The sequence below is a fragment of the Psammomys obesus genome, unplaced genomic scaffold, assembly GCF_907164565.1.
Source record: "Psammomys obesus unplaced genomic scaffold, mPsaObe1.curated_primary_1811, whole genome shotgun sequence".
NCBI classification, from domain to species: domain Eukaryota; kingdom Metazoa; phylum Chordata; class Mammalia; order Rodentia; family Muridae; genus Psammomys; species Psammomys obesus.
This window is the reverse complement of record NW_026592732.1, coordinates 10,734,245-10,742,038: the sequence shown is the minus strand read 5'-3', so window position 1 is coordinate 10,742,038 and position 7,794 is coordinate 10,734,245.

The window sequence follows — 7,794 nt, the reverse complement described above, 5'->3', positions numbered from 1 at the left end:
TTTGTGTGTGTCACGTGCTGAGAGCCTTGTCTATTTAACACATCACACATGTTTTATACAGTGATCCTCTCTAGGCATGGAGTGGGTCTGTTTGCCTCTCCCTGAGTTCTGAGTTTTCACTGGCTGCTATTTGCAAGAGATCATCCTTTGATTTCTAAAGGACACAATGTTAACCCAGGATGCACTCATGAACACTTGTGTCAGCCCAGGGTTTTAATGTGAGATGCTCCCTGGTGGTGATGAGGTAACTTCTGGAGGCCAGTATTGCTCTGTAGTCAAGATGACAAAGCCTGAGAACCGGCTTACTAACTGTTGTGTGTGGGCTACTAACCTCTACTTCCTCATCTGAAAGACAGGGCTAACTGAGTCTTCACCTGGCCAGATTGTCACAAATGCTGAACTAGATAAGGAACATGAGGTGTCTATCACTATGCACGCTGTTCAGGAAATGTTAGCTGTGCTGCAGCTGTTGGCACCATACCCACACATCCTGGGTGTCCTGGCCTGGGAGTTTCTATAAAGATCATAATGTTTCTAGATCAAAGCTGAATGAGCCAAGGTTAAAGCACAGTATAGGAGTCAATGTGAAAATGAACTCAAAGGAGGCCAAAGCACTTCTTTGGTGTTGAAGAATTTGAAAGACCAGGCGAGAGTCTACAGAGAAGTGACCTGTGCTTGCTGCCCAGCTGGCTCCTGGCAACAGATAGCAGCTCCTGGAGACACTGCTGGAGGTTGCAGTCAAAACACGGTCTCCCTAACCTATCTGCAGATTTTGGATCCCCACAAGTCTCCTCTTCACAGCATCCAGAGGTGAAGCAGGGTTGGGGGGCATGTTCCTGGGACCCCAGAGACTGAGTTTCCTTCTTGTGGGATATCCTGTGTGTTTCAGAAATTGCTACTGCTGTGTTTGTAAACCAGAAGGGAGGAGTAAGCAGGAGGGCTCTGCTAGCATGTTCTTCTTCACAGATTTGTGTAGTAGAGGAGTTACTTGAGTAGTTCACCCGAAGCACTCAAGAGCCTGCCCATGCTCCTTGCTCCCAGGTAGCACCCTAGCAGCCGGCAGGTGAACTGTCACCACTTGATTCTTCCTGTAGGTTACAAGCGCAAGCAGTCTGAGCAGAGTTAAAAGCATGTCCAGACTATCAGTGGTCCTTTGAAATCTTCCCCTGAGCTTGAAACCATCTCCCCACGCAAGGAGAAATTCAGTAGTTATGAGGGACACTTTACTGAGAGTTGGGAGGTGCTTTCCATAGGCCAGCATCCCATGGACCCAGAACTTTCCTGACTCAAGGAAAACCCTTGATTATAAGTGCTCAGACCAAGGTGAGAGGCCTTCTCAGACCAAAAAACTACTCTCCAAATGTGAGGTAAATAAGAACAGTCCACGGTGCGTGCACCTGAGAGAAACAAGGCTGGCCGATTTATTTTACCTATACTCAGCAGTGTGTGTGTACATGCCCACAGCTGTCACTGACCGGGATGAGTGTGTCGGGGGGGGGGTCTCCCCTGACTTGTGATGTTTGCTATTTCGTTGGCTTTTTGCTGCTAGTGAGATACTCTGAAAGCAGCCACGGGCAGAAGTGTGTCTTCAGGCCTCCCCAGCACTTCCAAACTGAGGTGCTGCTTGGGGCTGGCTCCCCACACCACCACGCTGTATTCTAATTGTGAGAAGATACACGCACCAAGATCTGCAGATGGGGTCCAGCAGAAAAGGAGTTGAAAAGCCACAGTGAGGCCAAGATAAGAAAGTGACATACAAGTGTGAGTGCTGTACCGGACGGTCTGGGGGAGTTTGCTTTGAATATTTACAAATCTCCATCCGGTTATCTTCGCCCAAAGCCCCTAAATCATGATCTATCTAACACCTTCTTCCTAGTCTGTTTCGATTGGTCTCCTGGCCTGCACCTGGCTTCCTCCGCTCATCTGCCTCAGTGACGTGAGAGAGCAAACACTAAGCGGACGCCAAACCTTGTGGACGCGTTACCGTGGAAAATGCAAGAGAGTGGATCTCAGCGGTGTTTCAGCTTTCTGCGTGCTAATGGCTGTGTGTCCTCGGTCAGTTCTGCTCTTCTGTTCAAATGAAGGCAGTATCATCCGGTCGACCTCTTCTGTGTTCACTGTGAATCTTCCTCCGATCAGCCGCGTGTCTTCCAGAAGCTCATTGGAGCCCACATCGGGTTTCTCAAATCTGAAGAAGACTGTCAAAATGGACCCTGAGAACCCAGCACCACCATGCTCACTGTCTCCAAGACACCCTTCTCTGGGTTAGGGCTCAGTTGGGAGTAATGTCTGTCTCGGACCCAGAGACTATGTGGGGTGAAACTGTGCTATGATCTCTGAAGATAACAAAGTGCAGTCTCTGGAGAGGCACTTCACTATTTCTACACTTAGGCCATTCAAATCGTTAGGTTAACGATAAGAACTATAGCCAGTGGGCCCCCAAGGGTCCGCAGCAGCAGGGAGAAAGCCCATGGGGCCGGGTGCATAGCCCACTGCTTATGTTTTTGTTCAGTTTCAAAGTCAGGGTGCTGTGAAGAATACAGAGTCATAGATCTCAGCTTTTTTTTTTTCTTTCTGTTTTTCCTGAAGATAGATTATGATGGAGTTTTCAAAAACAAATGATTTTCTTGAGATTCTAAAAAACAACCTAGATGATGGGATAAGGTTACAAACTCATTGCTGCGTAAGACTTTTCCTGGGGGAGTCGTGTATCTCACCCCAGACAAGGAAGCCACGATGGACTAGTTTGCCTAATAAACCAGTGAGTTTATTGGGGTTGCTTGCAGGGTAAGGGGATGGTCACAGGAGCAGGCACAACTCCAAAAGGCTACGTCACTGAAAAGACTCCATGTTTGAGAAACAGCAGCTTGGTTCACAGCAAATGCAAGTTCATACAAAGGAAGGAAAAAACCCAAACAAAACTGTTGTAAAGATAATCTATTAGGTCTTGGACAGAGTCCAGTTGGGGACAAGAAAATAAATGCAATATCTGACCCTCGGTCTATGAAACAATAAAATAGAGAAATTTGGAGATGCACTGCAGAGCCTCTGCCTCTTCCACATGGTCCACCGGAAGTGGATGCGGTTGCCATGGTGAGCTATTGTGTTGTTTGTGCTGGGGGTGAAAGGAGGAAAGCCCTGGCCAGGCTGTGAAAGTGTCACTGATGGCCAAGGAGTCTCACAAACCATCACCTTCAAGGGGCTAAGCAGAGGCAGAGAAGGTGAGCTTTAGACCCAGGGCAAGGACTCCCCCACTTCCGCTTTGAGAAGGAGGAGCACCACCGCTCTTGTTGGTAATCCCTGAGCCTCCTGCCAGCTCTGTTGCTCCTGTAACACCTTGATGTCCTGGCACCTAGAACTCACCTCTAACTGGGATCTACTTCTATCCTCTGAGACATGTTCTGTGTGCTTCCATTCATGCCCAGCTCGCCATTTGACAATCTCTTCCCCAGACTACAGAAGCCCCTAGCTCCTCAGGCGTGTCCTTCAGCTTCTGGAGTTGTCTGTATCCCATCCTTCCCACCCCAAAGCACCCACAGCAGAGTTCCAGCCATTCTTAGGCACCCGTTAACCTCTAAATTCTTAGAACCCTACCATACATTCCAAAGAAAATGCTCTACTCTTTCCCAATAAGGCTTTACTTATCTATTTATTTATTTTTGTTTGCTTGTTTGTTTTTGTTTTTTGAGACAGGGTTTCTCTGTGTAGCCTTGGCTGTCCTGGACTCGCTCTGTAGACCAGGCTGGCCTGGAATTCACAGAGATCTGCCTGGCTCTGCCTCCCAGGTTCTGAGATTACAGGCATGCATCACTGCACCCGGCTTCTTTATAATTGGAACTTTCATGTCTTCCTGCCTAGAAAAGGTTTGGTGGCACTGAACTCTTAAAGATCGTTAAACAGATTGAGTCACCCTCATAATACAAATACATTAGTAATTACAAAAATTGCAGCCAGCTGGTTAAAAGATAGGCTCTGTTTTGTGCAAACTGTAACTGCAGTCATTCCTAGAGATGTTAATAGAAACAGTGATTAAAACTTTCAAACAGAGAGGGTAGAGGAGATCTGGTTTGTGCATAGAGAGAAGCTACTAAGCAAGGACACAAGCTTCCTGTTGTTTGGTTTCTGTGAATTGATGCCTTTCCCAACACCCTGAGAATAATTCTGGGCCACTTAGGCAGGTGACAAGCGCCCAAACTTACACGACCTGTGCTCTGCTTCTTAAAACAACAGCAAAATCAACCCAAAACAAAACAAAAAATCCCAAATGGCACAGACTTTGGGATTTTGCGATTTTTATTTAAAATTTAAAAATTCTAATCTAGGCTAAAGAGATGGCTCAGTCATTAAGACACATACTCCTCTTCCTGAGGACCTGAGTTAGAGTCCCAGTGCCCACATGGCCGCTCAGCTTGTCCACGACTCCAGTTTCAGGGCTCTGGTGCCCTCTTCTGGCCTCTGTGAGCACTGCACACATATGATCTTAGAGCCATGTACGCAAAAACACTCTCACACACATAAAACAAACAAAACAAAACAAAGGAGTTTTAACCCCTGTGTTTGTTTGATACATCTGTGAGATGTTTTTAAAGATAATTTTAAGAAGCCATAAAACTCAGCTCTCTGTGGGGGACTGATGGAGCAGCAACCTCAGCAGCTGTTGCTGACGCAGCCTCTGTGACCCCAGCATGAACTCCTGAGGGTTTTGTAATAACTGGTTTCACCTGCTTCTGAGATTCCCTAGCCTGTTAAGAAACCCAAGGAGGCTGCTGGCGATTTCCCCTGATGTTGTTTTTGAAACAGACTTGTTCCCAAGGAATTGCTGACATTTTTCTGAACTCCACACAATGGGGTATTGTGTGTGTGTGTGGTTTTATTTTCTTTTGCTTTTCTGTTTTGTGTTGTTTTGGTTGTTCTGGGAGCTGGGGCCTTATTGCTGAGCTCACAAGACCCAAGCAATGCCCTGAAAGACCTCTGCTAGCTGGTGTTCCACGGTTAGACAGGCCCTCCCTCCTTTTGTCCCTCCCTTTCTCCCTTCCTTTTCCTCCATCCCTCTTTCTTTGACAAAATGCGAAGGAACAGTGATGGCAAGTGCAAGAAGCCAACTTCAGGATCCAGATCAAGAAGTCAAGGCGCCCAAGACCTGCCACTCAAAACACAAGGTGGAACACAGACAAGCCAGAGGCAGGCTTCAGAGCTCAGGGGAGCCCACTGCCTGTGGCCTCTTCGTGCCCCCTCTCACTGCATATGGAACCATGTAGAAACTGCCTACATGTTGGCCTCTGGTTTGTCTTAGCCTTTTTTTGTATTCTACTTCCTGACATTGCCATTGGCCACTCTTCCTCAAATAGATAGTGCTTAATATTATGAAAATATTCAAGAAGGCATTCTATCACTAAGTGTACAGAAGATACTCCAAAGCTTTCCTAGTTAGGAAATCTGTGACTACACAGAAAGTGTGCCCGGGACAGGCGCTGACTAAATACGGACTAGGAGGTACCTGACAGGCACTGAGGGACTCGTACCTTGCAAGCAGATCACTTCTTAAGAGGTTAGTAGTCACTGACAGACTTTGTTAATCCATTTTCGTGAGTTATCTCATTTAATTTTATAACATCCCACCACGAGGCAGCGTTGTGGTTTCTGTGTAACATACTAGCCTATGCCTTAGTAGTTAAAAACCACATATTATGTACCTTGCTTTGTCAGTTTTGGGGCTCAACGAGGCTGTTCTGTTGGGGGAGTTTTGTGGAACTGCCATCAGATGGTGGTTGGGGCTGGATTCAGGCCAGAATGGTAAGATGCCAAAGAAGGTCCACTCACTTGGTTGGCCACTAACACTAGCTTGCCCACTGGCACTGTCAACCACAGTGTCCACACACGGCATCTCCAAGTTTGCGAGTTCCTCAGCTTCATGGCCAGGTTACAAGCGAGAACATCCTAAAAGATCCAGCCAACATGGCATACCGTTTTTTGAAATCCCAGAATACTCTACTCAGTGCAATGGCTGAGCAGGTTGGCCCAGTCCAGGTGATAGGGCAGTCTCTGTCTATTGATGGATGAATGGTGCCATTTTTCCCCCCTGAGGAGTAGCTGGGATGGAAGAGAGTCATGGAAAAGTGGATCAGCCACAGGTAGTCACTCTTATTGTCTCATTTAGCAGGTAAGGAAACTTCAGGATGAGTTATCCAGGTCTGAGGAATGAAAGCCAACGAAATCTAGATTCCCTCTCATCTTCTGATTGTTCCAATTTTATGCAGGGTGGCGCTCTCAAACCTTAGTAACAAAGAAGCCATTCTTTTCAGGGATGTGGTGCATTCATGTAAAGGAGAAAAAAATATTACAACCTTTTTATAAAATAGAGATATGGGGCTCAGCAGTTAAGAGCGCTGGCTGCTCTTCCAAAAGACTAGAGTTCAATTCCCAGCACCTACTTGATGGTTCACAACTGCAGTGACAATTTTGGAAGTTTGGTTTCTTTAAAAAACAGGGAACTACCATAAGAATATGTTTTCATTTTAATCTTGGGTGAGGGATTTAGGGCAGCTTCAGATTGTCCACAGCAGCTGACTATGATTTGCCTCTAGCAAAAGCATGATTTTGCCAGCTGTAGATAGTGAAATTCTGTGACATTTGGGATTCTGGGGACTTTTCAAAGGGTACATAACTGCCAGGGCCCTGAGAGGTAGGGTGGGTTGTTGGAACTCAACGTCCCTAATCAGCAGGAAGTAGTCTAATGATAAGATGATGTCACCCCTTTCTTCTCTATCATTTTTTTCCTCTCCTACCTAGTGTTGGGGGGTTGAAAGGGTGGAAGACAAGCGGTGGAAAAAGTTGAAGAAAGAAGAATCCACAAAGTAACAAAAAAGACCGGCTACACACAACTGTCCGTAATTCCAGTTCCAGGAGATGTGACGCCCTCACACAGGCATACATGGAGCAAGAACATCAATGTACACAAAATAAAGAAAGAACAAAGCAGAGGTAAGAACTGGAGTAGTAGGATTTGTGGTATGTTCAAGAAACATCACGGAAGGAGGTGCTGAGAACTTCCCTCCCTCAGTGCTTTGGATGCTTGCACACGATACAGAAACACATCTTCACAAAAGCCTTTGTCTTCTGATGGCAAATGAAATTGAAAAAGATTAAAAACTTGCCCTGAATCCCACAGTCCTAAATCACAATGCCAGGGTTAACTGTAGACACTTTGTGCTTTGCAGTAGGCTTCCTGATGCTCAATTAGAAATGACAATAAATAATAATAATAATAATAATAATAATAATAATAATAATAGAAGAAACTAGGAGGAAGGCTACAGAGGGCTCAGGGCCAGGGAACCAACCAACAAAAAAACTGGGAAAACAAAGCAAAGCAAAACAGTTCCCAGGGCCAAAGTCTTGGAGAAGGAAAGTCACAGGCAGATATGATGGTGGCCTGTGCCATAGCCATAGAGAGTTTCCAAGACTCCATGGCTTTGTATTTGGGGTAGCCCTTCTGCATTGTCTTAGCAGGATCCAGGGCCTGCACTGTTAACAACCAACTCATTTCCCACAGGGCAAATGGCTGCTGAATAAACAATTCGGTCAGTCAAGTGCCACACCCTAGAAAGGAGATACAGCTGGGCAGCCGGTACTCAAAGTGGAAGGCTGGGTCTCCTGCTCAAACAGAACGCCAAGCCAAGTGGCTCTTTACAACTAGCACATGGATTCCTAGGAGTAGGCTGGGGTATTTTAGTGACCCTGGACTAAACTTCCTTACAGTATTGAATTTGTGGTTGGGGGTTACCACAACATGAG